The 13,197-nt window shown below is 42.6% G+C and overlaps 1 protein-coding gene across 3 annotated transcripts in view; it reads left to right on the top strand.

Annotated features, from left to right (window-relative positions):
• LOC133616379 (BMP/retinoic acid-inducible neural-specific protein 3-like) overlaps nucleotides 1-13,197 on the top strand; it is a 224,293-nt gene that overhangs the window by 59,717 nt on the left and 151,379 nt on the right. Inside the window, exon 1 of one of the 3 annotated variants that reach the window (XM_072914706.1) lies at nucleotides 7,790-7,850. The exons of 1 other annotated variant lie outside the window; for it this stretch is intronic. The gene's annotated coding sequence lies outside the window, so the exon portion shown is untranslated. Of the gene's footprint in view, nucleotides 1-7,789; nucleotides 7,864-13,197 lie in introns of those variants that run through there. One more of the 3 variants, XM_072914705.1, reaches the window with a different exon arrangement.

The following is a 13,197-nucleotide window of genomic DNA, read 5'->3' as shown; positions in this document are numbered from 1 at the left end:
AAGGAAAAACTCACAACCCAGTGGGATGTCAATGTGAATGACTATGAGAAGCCTTGGAGAGGACCGCAGATGTTTGTGACCACCCCCCTCTAGGGGAGACCGGATGCAATGGACGTCGAGCGGGTCTTGCATAATATTGTGAAAGTCCAGTCCGTAGTGGATCTAACATAATAGCGTGAGAGTCCAGTCCATAGTGGATCTAACATAATAGTGAGAGTCCAGTCCATAGTGGATCTAACATAATAGTGAGAGTCCAGTCCATAGTGGACCTAACATAATAGTGAGAGTCCAGTCCATAGTGGATCTAACATAATAGTGAGAGTCCAGTCCATAGTGGATCTAACATAATAGTGTGAGAGTCCAGTCCATAGTGGATCTAACATAATAGTGAGAGTCCAGTCCATAGTGGATCTAACATAATAGTGAAAGTCCAGTCCATAGTAGATCTAACATAATAGCGTGAGAGTCCAGTCCATAGTGGATCTAACATAATAGTGAGAGTCCAGTCCATAGTGGATCTAACATAATAGTGAGAGTCCAGTCCATAGTGGATCTAACATAATAGTGAGAGTCCAGTCCATAGTGGATCTAACATAATAGTGAGAGTCCAGTCAGTAGTGGATCTAACATAATAGCGTGAGAGTCCAGTCCATAGTGGATCTAACATAATAGCGTGAGAGTCCAGTCCATAGTGGATCTAACATAATAGTGAGAGTCCAGTCCATAGTGGATCTAACATAATAGCGTGAGAGTCCAGTCCATAGTGGATCTAACATAATATTGAGAGTCCAGTCCATAGTGGATCTAACATAATAGTGAGAGTCCAGTCCATAGTGGATCTAACATAATAGTGAGAGTCCAGTCCATAGTGGATCTAACATAATAGTGAGAGTCCAGTCCATAGTGGATCTAACATAATAGCGTGAGAGTCCAGTCCATAGTGGATCTAACATAATAGTGAGAGTCCAGTCCATAGTGGATCTAACATAATAGTGAGAGTCCAGTCCATAGTGGATCTAACATAATGAGAGTCCAGTCCATAGTGGATCTAACATAATAGTGAGAGTCCAGTCCATAGTGGATCTAACATAATAGCGTGAGAGTCCAGTCCATAGTGGATCTAACATAATAGTGAGAGTCCAGTCCATAGTGGATCTAACATAATAGTGAGAGTCCAGTCCATAGTGGATCTAACATAATAGTGAGAGTCCAGTCCATAGTGGATCTAACATAATAGTGAGAGTCAAGTCCATAGTGGATCTAACATAATAGTGAGAGTCCAGTCCATAGTGGATCTAACATAATAGCGTGAGAGTCCAGTCCATAGTGGATCTAACATAATAGCGTGAGAGTCCAGTCCATAGTGGATCTAACATAATAGTGAGAATCCAGTCCATAGTGGATCTAACATAATAGTGAGAGTCCAGTCCATAATGGATCTAACATAATAGTGAAAGTCCAGTCCATAGTGAATCTAGCATAATAGTGAGAGTCCAGTCCATAGTGGATCTAACATAATAGTGAGAGTCCAGTCCATAGTGGATCTAACATAATAAGAGTCCAGTCCATAGTGGATCTAACATAATAGCGTGAGAGTCCAGTCCATAGTGGATCTAACATAATAGCGTGAGAGTCCAGTCCATAGTGGATCTAACATAATAGTGAGAGTCCAGTCCATAGTGGATCTAACATAATAGTGAGAGTCCAGTCCATAGTGGATCTAACATAATAGCGTGAGAGTCCAGTCCATAGTGGATCTAACATAATAGTGAGAGTCCAGTCCATAGTGGATCTAACATAATAGTGAGAGTCCAGTCCATAGTGGATCTAGCATAATAGTGAGAGTCCAGTCCATAGTGGATCTAACATAATAGCGTGAGAGTCCAGTCCATAGTGGATCTAACATAATAGTGAGAGTCCAGTCCATAGTGGATCTAACATAATAGCGTGAGAGTCCAGTCCATAGTGGATCTAACATAATAGTGAGAGTCCAGTCCATAGTGGATCTAACATAATAGCGTGAGAGTCCAGTCCATAGTGGATCTAACATAATAGTGAGAGTCCAGTCCATAGTGGATCTAACATAATAGTGAGAGTCCAGTCCATAGTGGATCTAACATAATAGTGAGAGTCCAGTCCATAGTGGATCTAACATAATAGTGAGAGTCCAGTCCATAGTGGATCTAACATAATAGCGTGAGAGTCCAGTCCAGTCCATAGTGGATCTAACATAATAGTGAGAGTCCAGTCCATAGTGGATCTACCATAATAGTGTGAGAGTCCAGTCCATAGTGGATCTAACATAATAGTGAGAGTCCAGTCCATAGTGGATCTAACATAATAGCGTGAGAGTCCAGTCCATAGTGGATCTAACATAATAGTGAGAGTCCAGTCCATAGTGGATCTAACATAATAGTGAGAGTCCAGTCCATAGTGGGTCTAACATAATAGTGAGAGTCCAGTCCATAGTGGATCTAACATAATAGCGGGAGAGTCCAGTCCATAGTGGATCTAACATAATAGCGTGAGAGTCCAGTCCATAGTGGATCTAACATAATAGCGTGAGAGTCCAGTCCATAGTGGATCTAGCATAATATTGAGAGTCCAGTCCATAGTGGATCTAACATAATATTGAGAGTCCAGTCCATAGTGGATCTAACATAATAGTGAGAGTCCAGTCTATAGTGGATCCAGCATAATAGTGAGAGTCCAGTCCATAGTGGATCTAACATAATAGCGTGAGAGTCCAGTCCATAGTGGATCTAACATAATAGTGAGAGTCCAGTCCATAGTGGATCTAACATAATAGCGTGAGAGTCCAGTCCATAGTGGATCTAACATACTAGTGAGAGTCCAGTCCATAGTGGATCTAACATAATAGCGTGAGAGTCCGGTCCATAGTGGATCTAACATAATAGTGAGAGTCCAGTCCATAGTGGATCTAACATAATAGTGAGAGTCCAGTCCATAGTGGATCTAACATAATAGTGAGAGTCCAGTCCATAGTGGATCTAACATAATAGCGTGAGAGTCCAGTCCAGTCCATAGTGGATCTAACATAATAGTGAGAGTCCAGTCCATAGTGGATCTACCATAATAGCGTGAGAGTCCAGTCCATAGTGGATCTAACATAATAGTGAGAGTCCAGTCCATAGTGGATCTAACATAATAGTGTGAGAGCCCAGTCCATAGTGGATCTAACATAATAGTGAGAGTCCAGTCCATAGTGGATCTAACATAATAGTGAGAGTCCAGTCCATAGTGGATCTAACATAATAGTGAGAGTCCAGTCCATAGTGGATCTAACATAATAGCGTGAGAGTCCAGTCCAGTCCATAGTGGATCTAACATAATAGTGAGAGTCCAGTCCATAGTGGATCTACCATAATAGCGTGAGAGTCCAGTCCATAGTGGATCTAACATAATAGTGAGAGTCCAGTCCATAGTGGATCTAACATAATAGCGTGAGAGTCCAGTCCATAGTGGATCTAACATAGTAGTGTGAGAGTCCAGTCCATAGTGGATCTAACATAATAGCGTGAAAGTCCAGTCCATAGTGGATCTAACATAATAGTGAGATTCCAGTCCATAGTGGATCTAACATAATAGTGAGAGTCCAGTCCATAGTGGATCTAACATAATAGTGAGAGTCCAGGCCATAGTGGATCTAACATAATAGTGAGAGTCCAGTCCATAGTGGATCTAACATAATAGCGGGAGAGTCCAGTCCATAGTGGATCTAACATAATAGCGTGAGAGTCCAGTCCATAGTGGATCTAACATAATAGCGTGAGAGTCCAGTCCATAGTGGATCTAACATAATATTGAGAGTCCAGTCCATAGTGGATCTAACATAATATTGAGAGTCCAGTCCATAGTGGATCTAACATAATAGTGAGAGTCCAGTCCATAGTGGATCTAACTTAATAGCGTGAGAGTCCAGTCCAGTCCATAGTGGATCTAACATAATAGTGAGAGTCCAGTCCATAGTGGATCTACCATAATAGCGTGAGAGTCCAGTCCATAGTGGATCTAACATAATAGTGAGAGTCCAGTCCATAGTAGATCTAACATAATAGTGAGAGTCCAGTCCATAGTGGATCTAACATAATAGCGTGAGAGTCCAGTCCATAGTGGATCTAACATAATAGCGTGAGAGTCCAGTCCATAGTGGATCTAACATAATAGTGAGAGTCCAGTCCATAGTGGATCTAACATAATAGTGAGAGTCCAGTCCAAAGTGGATCTAACATAATAGTGAGAGTCCAGTCCATAGTGGATCTAACATAATATCGTGAGAGTCCAGTCCATAGTGGATCTAGCATAATAGTGAGAGTCCAGTCCATAGTGGATCTAACATAATAGTGAGAGTCCAGTCCATAGTGGGGCCAGCAGGAGACCATCCCGAGCGGAGACGGGTCAGCAGCGCAGAGATGTTCCCAACCGATGCACAGGCGAGCGGTCCACCCCGGGTCCCAACTCTGGACAGCCAGTGCTTCATCCATGGCCACCGGACCTGTGCCCCCCCCCTTCCACAAGGGAGAGGGGGGCTGAGCGGAAAAGAAAAGAAACGGCAGATCAACTGGTCTAAAAAGGGGGTCTATTTAAAGGCTAGAGTATACAAATGAGTTTTAAGATGGGACTTAAATTCTTCTACTGAGGTAGCATCTCTAACTGTTACCGGGAGGGCATTACAGAGTACTGGAGCCCGGATAGAAAACGCTCTATAGTATAGACTTAAAAAAAAACAGACAAGTTCATTATGTCTCCTCATGCATATACTGAGTCATTTTTGAAAAGACAAAGACAACTTAAAGACAAATGAATCTGGGGAAAGAAAATGTACGGTCGGGCTGCACAATTGTTGTTTTCCTTGAATTGAGATCACAAGTCTTTGGAAGAAATTTGCTGACGCACCCATGTGCACTCCACTGAAATACGGAACATATTCCACCGAGGTAAAACATGGCTCATCATTCATGCGCGTGATAAAGACAAGTAAAAAGAATAGTCATTTAATTATTGCTATGCTCCTGATGCAAGCCTCGGCGTCAGCGGGTAGAATCCAGGTTGCAGAGCCAACACGACCAGGCTGGCTTGGGGGACAGGGAGAATGGGGAGAAAGTGTCGACTATCATGCTACTTCTTGAGTACAATGGCAGCGTTCGTAGCTTTGATTGATTGATTGATTGATTGAAACTTTTATTAGTAGATTGCACAGTACAGTACATATTCCGTACAATTGACCACTAAATGGTAACTGTCAGGCTTGTCCCTGACAGTTTGGTTAAAGGGGAACATTATCACCAGACCTATGTAAGCGTCAATATATACCTTGATGTTGCAGAAAAAAGACCATATATTTTTTGAACCGATTTCCGAACTCTAAATGGGTGAATTTTGGCGAATTAAACAGCTTTCTATTATTCGCTCTCGGAGCTGGCCAGGATCTTCAGCTCTCACTGGATCGGTTCGCAGCTGAGTGTGAAGCGACTGGGATGAGAATCAGCACCTCCAAGTCCGAGTCCATAGTTCTCGCCCGGAAAAGGGTGGAGTGCCATCTCCGGGTTGGGGAGGAGATCTTGCCCCAAGTGGAGGAGTTCAAGTACCTCGGAGTCTTGTTCACGAGTGAGGGAAGAGTGGATCGTGAGATCGACAGGCGGATCGGTGCGGCGTCTTCAGTAATGCGGACGATGTATCGATCCGTTGTGGTGAAGAAGGAGCTGAGCCGGAAGGCAAAGCTCTCAATTTCCCGTTTGATCTACATTCCCATCCTCACCTATGGTCATGAGCTTTGGGTTATGACCGAAAGGACAAGATCACGGGTACAAGCGGCCGAAATGAGTTTCCTCCGCCGGGTGGCGGGGCTCTCCCTTAGAGATAGGGTGAGAAGCTCTGTCATCCGGGGGGAGCTCAAAGTAAAGCCGCTGCTCCTCCACATCGAGAGGAGCCAGATGAGGTGGTTCGGGCATCTGGTCAGGATGCCACCCGAGCGCCTCCCTAGGGAGGTGTTTAGGGCACGTCCGACCGGTAGGAGGCCACGGGGAAGACCCAGGACACGTTGGGAAGACTATGTCTCCCGGCTGGCCTGGGAACGCCTCAGGATCCCCCGGGAGGAGCTGGACGAAGTGGCTGGGAAGAGGGAAGTCTGGGCTTCCCTGCTTAGGCTGCTGCCCCCGCGACCCGACCTCGGATAAGCGGAAAAAGATGGATGGATGGATGGGCTTTCGGAGCGGAAAGCAATCCGCCATTTTCTCACTTTCGTCGGTGTGTTGTCGGAGGGTGTAACAACACGAACAAGGACGGATTCAAGTTGCACCAGTGGCCCGAAGATGCCAAAGTGGCAAGAAATTGGACGAAATTTGTTCAAAATACGAGGGTGTGGGGAAAGCCGACGAAATGTTCAGTCGTTTGTTCCGCACACTTTACCGACGAAAGCTATGCTACGACAGAGATGGCAAGAATGTGTGGATATCCTGCGACACTCAAAGCAGATGCATTTCCAACGATAAAGTCAAAGAAATCTGCCGCCAGACCCCCATTGAATCTGCCGGAGTGTGTGAGCTATTCAGGGACAAAGGAACCTCGGTAGCACGGCAAGCAATGGCGGCAGTTTGTTCCCACAGACGAGCGAGCTAAACCCCCTGGATGTCTTGGCTCACACCGTCCCTTATGCCACCAAAGATGATCAAGAGAAGAGTATCGACCCTAGCTTCCCTGGCCTGTTGACATCAACTCCAAAACTGGACAGATCAGCTTTCAGGAAAAGAGAGCGGATGAGGGTATGTCTACAGAATATATTAATTGATGAAAACTGTATTCATTACTCGCGGTTTTACGTAAATTATTATACATAAACTGTGTTTACCAATAATTTAGCTTAAAAACTTTTTTTTTTTTTCAATCATTCGAGTACATTCGGGTAGTCTTGTGTAATGCAGTATTTTGTGTCTATTTAGGTATGGTTAACCTGAGTGCTGAAATCGTGGAAAAATATATGTTCTTAGCGCGCCTGAAATGGGCTGTCTGCACTCTCAAAGTGCATGTTGTTGCCAAATGTATTTCATATGCTGTAAACCTAGTTCATAGTTGTTAGTTTCCTTTAATGCCAAACAAACACATACCAATCGTTGGTTAGAAGGCGATCGCCGAATTCGTCCTCGCTTTCTCCCGTGTCGCTGGCTGTCGTGTCGTTTTCGTCGGTTTCGCTTGCATACGGTTCAAACCGATATGGCTCAATAGCTTCAGTTTCTTCTTCAATTTCGTTTCCGCTACCTGCCTCCACACTACAACCATCCGTTTCAATACATGCGTAATCTGTTGAATCGCTTAAGCCGCTGAAATCCGAGTCTGAATCCGAGCTAATGTCGCTAAATTTTGCTGTTCTATCCGCCATGTTTGTTTGTGTTGGCATCACTATGTGACGTCACAGGAAAATGGACGGGTGTATATAACGATGGTTAAAATCAGGCACTTTGAAGCTTTTTTTAGGGATATTGCGTGATATGTAAAATTTGGAAAAAAACTTCGAAAAATAAAATAAGCCACTGGGAACTGATTTTTAATGGTTTTAACCCTTCTGAAATTGTGATAATGTTCCCCTTTAAGTTTTAGTTTTTCCTCTGTTTGTTTTATTTCCTGTCAGCACTCTTATTTTGGTTCAGTTTCCTGTTTGTCTCTCTGAGTGCTGTCCCTCTCAGCTGTGGCTGTTTGGCACCTGGCCACACTTGGTGTCAATCAGCCAGCTGCTATTTATACCTGCCCTGCCCTCCAGTCACTGCTGGATTATTGTCATTGTCGATGTCATCACTACCTGTCGTTAGAGCTACTACCTGCCGTGTCTACTACTTGTCGTTGTTTGTGGTAAGCTGGTCCTGTTTGATAGTTCCTTATAGCCAATTACAGTTTGCTGTCTCCTAGCTCTTTTGTTTCATGTTTTCTTGTTAGCCATTAGCTGTTTTCTGTTTGCTGGTTCCTGTTTTCAGTTTTGGCTATTCCTAGTTTCTGGTTTGTGTTTTTTCCTTTATTTCAGGGGTGTCAAACTCAAATACAGAGTGGGCCAAAATTTAAAACTGAACAAAACCGCGGGCCAATGTTGAACATATTAACCCTTTGATAGGGACCCAAACAAGTTTTGCATTGAACATTGAACAAGCAAGGCTTATATAACTTTATAGTGACATGCAAAATCGAGTTTCAAATAATAATAATAATAAAAAAATATAAATGGCATATCAAATACAATTTAAATAAAAATTGAATGCCTCTTTTCTATTTGCAGCCTTCTGGGGTAAATATCAACATTAACGTTTTCCACAGGCTAATAAATTTGAAAATAAAATAACAATGAATAAACCAACCATTCAGGACTTAAAACTGCTCAGTTTGCAACACACTGATCTAATCTGATGTGCCTAAGCCAGATACCTGCCATCTTTTCTTGGATGCTAGTTCATTAATGTCGGGGCTCAGGCTTTGAGCTGAGGCAACCTTCATTATCGAACGAAGGAGTTCATCAGTCATTATATCTCGTAGTCCACCCGGACCACAGTCTTGGGGGCGTGCCTTAAATGCACTGCCTTTAACGTCCTCTACGAGCTGTCGTCACGTCCGCTTTTCATCCATTCTAACAACGTGCCGGCCCAGTTACAAGATATGCGCGGCTTCTGTATGAACACACACGTGAATGCAAACGCATACTTGATCTACAGCGATACCGGTTGCACTGAGGGTGGCCGTATAAACAACTTTAACACTGTTACAAATATGCTCCACACTGTGAATCCACACCAAACAAGAATGACAAACACATTTCGGGAGAACATCCGCACCGTAACACAACATAAACACAACAGAACAAATACCCAGAATCCCATGCAGCCCTAACTTTTCCGGGCTGCAATATACACCCCCGCTACCACCAACCCCCCGTGCGTCAGTTGAGGTGGGCGGGGTAGGGGGGTGGGGTTTGGTGGTAGCTGGGGTGTATATTGCAGCCCGGAAGAGTTAGGGCTGCAAGGTGTTCTGGGTATTTGTTCTGTTGTGTTTGTATTGTGTTACGGTGCGGATGTTAAAGTTGTTAATACGGCCACCCTCAGTGTAACCTGTATCGCTGTTGATCTAGTATGGGTTGCATTCACTTGTTATATAAGCCACAGAAGCCGCACAAATTATGTGACTAGGCCAGCACTCGTTGGACTGGATGAAAAGCGGACGTGACGATTTTCGGGAGGGGCACTGAAATTTGGGAGTCTCCCGGGAGGGTTGGCAAGTATGAGAATTAGCGGTGAATGCTGTGTTACCGCGGCACCGCCGCTGTTTATAATCGGCGGGCCAGCTTTAGTGTTTATTTGATATCAAGGGCCAAGTGAAATTACACGGCGGGCCAAATTTGGCCCGCGGGCCAGAGTTTGACACCCATGCTTTATTTGATGGACATTAAATCATGTTTTCTCGCTCAATGCCTGCCATCATCTCTGCATCTTGGGGTTCGTCACCTACACAACCTGACAGTAACACCCGTATAAGTTTTTCAACTTGTTTAAGTCGGGGTCCACGTTAATCATCCATCCATCCATCCATTTTTTACCGCTTGTCCCATTTGGGGTCGCGGGGGGTCGCTGGAGCCTATCTTAGCTACAATCCGGTGGAAGGCGGGGTACACCCTGGACAAGTCGCCACCACATCGCAGGGCCAACACAGATAGACAGACACTCACATTCACACACTAGGAAATTTTAGTGTTGCAAATCAACCTATCCCCAGGTGCGTGTTTTTGGAGGTGGGAGAAAGCCGGAGTACCCCGAGGGAACCCACGCAGTCACGGGGAGAACATGCAAACTCCACATAGAAAGATCCCGAGCCCGGGATTGAACTCAGGACTACTCAGGACCTTCGTATTGTGAGGCAGATGCACTAACCCCTCTGGCGCCGTGCTGCCCATAGTGACACAAATACAACAATTATGTTGTATTTATTTACATTTTGTTCCCATTGTGTAGAATACGAGTATTGTCAGTTGGCCAAACATACAAACATCTGAAATAAAAACACCAGCTCCACTTGTTTCACTTCAAACGGCTACTGTAATTTTAAAGAAAATGTTGAATTGCTTAGGTTAAAGTTATAATATCAAAGCAAGCAACCCATACACTGCAAAAACTCAAATCTAAATAAGATGAAATATCTCAAATAAGGGTGATATTTGCTTATTTTCTGTCTGATAAGATAATTCTTCTCGCTAAGCAGATTTTATGTTAAGAGTGTTTTACTTGTTTTAAGTGTTTTGGTCCTAAATGATCTCAGTAAGATATTACAGCTTGTTGCTGAGATTTGATGACCTATATTGAGTAAAACATGCTTGAAAGTAGAATATTTAGTGTTGCAAAGCTGTGTCATCAACACTCAAAAGTATAAAACTACTTTTTTAAAGTAATAATTTCTTACTTCAAGCATGAAAAAAAAAAATCATGATGCTGAGCGCATATCATTATGTCAAGATAATGGCACTAGCATTTACTTCATTTAAGAATATTTTTCAACATATTGAGCAAAAAGGTCTCTTTTTTTTCTACCAAGAAAAGTGCACTTGTTATTAGTGAGAACATACTTATTTCTAAGGTATTTTTGGGTTCATTGAGGTTAGCTAATTAGGGACCGCAATGTCCCTTTGGGACAGAGGACCCTATTGTATTTTGTGCGTTTTATTATTATTATTATTCCGCCGCCTCTTTGAGCTGTAATTTGACCTTCTTAACATGCTTCAAAACTCACCATATTTGACACACACATCAGGATTGGCGAAAATTGACATCTAATAAAAAAAATAAATAAAAAAAAAACTCAAAATTGCGCTACAACCCCAACCCACCCCACCCCCTAGATAAAAACACAGACAAAACTGCTTGTAACTTCCGGTAGGAATGTCGTAGAGACATGAAACAAAAACGTCTATGTAGGTCTGACTTAGACGTAGATGTCATACATTGACATCCTTCAGCAAAAAACAACAGGAAGTTGGCAATTCCCCCTTCAAAACAACATTTTAGTAAAAACAGTCATGTTTGCCTCTTTGAGCTGTAATTTGACCCTCTTAACATGCTTCAAAACTCACAAAACTGGACACACACATCAGGACTGGATAAAATTGCCATCTAATAAAAAAAGCCCAACCCCAAAACTCAAAACTGAGCTCGAGCGCCCCCTAGGAAGAAAACACAGACACAACTGCTCCGAAGAAGAAAACTCAGACAAAACTGCCTGTAACTTCTAGTAGGAATAGATACATGAAACAAAAACATCTATGTAGGTCTCACTTAGACCTACATTTCATATATTGACAACCTCCAGCAAAAATCAACAGGAAGTTTGCAATTCCCCCTTCAAAACAAAAGTTTTGTAAAAGCCGGTCACCTTTTTTCAAACATTATCTCCTGAGCGCGTTTGTCGTGTCGGCTTCAAACTAGCACAGGAGAGAGTTTGAACCCTTGTGATTAAAAGTTGACCAAAGAGTTTCAATTACTGCTCCGGTATGGATTTTATGTGCCGTCAAAGTCGGTCCCGTCCATCGCTGCTTGCAGCTTTAATTTTACTTGTTTTGGAACGTCTTGACAAGCCGAATTTTCTTGTTCTATTGGCAGATAATTTTGCTTAGTTCAAATAAAATACCCCTAATTTTTGTATTTTTTTTTTCTTGTTTTTGAACACTGACTTTTTGCAGTGTAGTAATCGATTTAAAAAATGTGTACACAAGACGGTCAAGTAAGATGTTGAACAAATACAATAGCTATGTACACTTGGACACATTTAATCGGATTAAAAACCTAACCCGGAAAAAGGATTGAAAATGGAAAAAGATGGGAGAAAAATGTTTTTTTTTGTTTTTGTATGTTTTTGTTTGAGGACAAACATGACAAAAACCTTCCCACTTGTTAGAAAGCCCACTGTTCAATACGTTTGTGTATGCTTCACTGATGAGACTATTTGGTGAACATCGTTTTGTCCTACTAATTTCGGTGGTTCTTGAACCCACCATAGTGTGGACTGTGACGCAACAGTTTGTTTACACGTAAAATCTTCCACTCCTCCTTTGTCTCAGTTTGTCCACCAAACGTTTAATGCTGTGCGTGAATGCACAAAGGTGCGCTTTGTTGATGTTATTGACTTGTTGGAGTGCTAATCAGGCATATTTGGTTATTGCATGACTGCAAGCTAATCAATGCTAACATGCTATTTAGGCTAGCTGTATGTACATATTGCATCATTATGCCTCGTCTGTGTTACATCCGCACCGTAACACAATATAAACACAACAGAACAAATACCCAGAACACCTTGCAGCCCTAACTCTTCCGGGCTGCTATACACCCCCCCCCGCTACTACCAAACCCCAACCCCCAGCCCTGCCCACCTCAACTGACGCATGGAGGGGGGGGGGGGGGGGGGGGGGGGTGTTGGTGGTAGCGGAGGGTGTATATTGCAGCCCGGAAAAGTTAGGGCTGCATGGGATTCTGGGTATTTGTTCTGTTGTGTTTATGTTGTGTTACGGTGCGGATGTTCTCCCGAAATGTGTTTGTCATTCTTGTTTGGTGTGGATTCACAGTGTGGCGCATATTTGCAACAGTGTTAAAGTTGTTTATATGGCCACCCTCAGTGTAACCTGTATCGCTGTTGATCAAGTATGCGTTTATATATTTGAACTCATTTAATATCATTTACTTTTATCCTCTGTGTATCTAATTTATATTTGCATGTCTCATGACACATTATCTGTATGTAATATTGGCTGCATTTTTGATAGTTGTTTGTGTGCCGTGTTGTTCCAGACCACAGCAAACATTACCTAGCTTGCCAAAGATTGTAATACATCTATTAAAAGAAGACAGCCTGCTGTTTTCTTTAACTTGGACACACACATCTATACTTTTGGTCATTAAAAGCCAGTAATTTCCAGGAGTTATCTCACCTTTTGAGTAAACTCTGATTTACTAATGGTTTCTAATGTTGTAAAAATGTGTAGAACAAATATACAATTTCAACATTTCTGTCAACGAAGATTTGCTTCAGCCTCCGACAAATAGTCATTTTGATAGTAGGCTATTATAGCTAATATAGACACTTATATCATGTGTTGCCTTCATTATAAGACATATATACGGATTTTAATTTTTTTCGGCTCCAGACAGATTAGTTTTTTTG

Source organism: Nerophis lumbriciformis, linkage group LG14 (assembly GCF_033978685.3).
Source record: "Nerophis lumbriciformis linkage group LG14, RoL_Nlum_v2.1, whole genome shotgun sequence".
Classification (NCBI taxonomy): Eukaryota; Metazoa; Chordata; class Actinopteri; order Syngnathiformes; family Syngnathidae; genus Nerophis; species Nerophis lumbriciformis.
The sequence above is the reverse complement of the archived record's forward strand: the minus strand, read 5'-3'. Positions and strand labels throughout refer to the sequence as shown.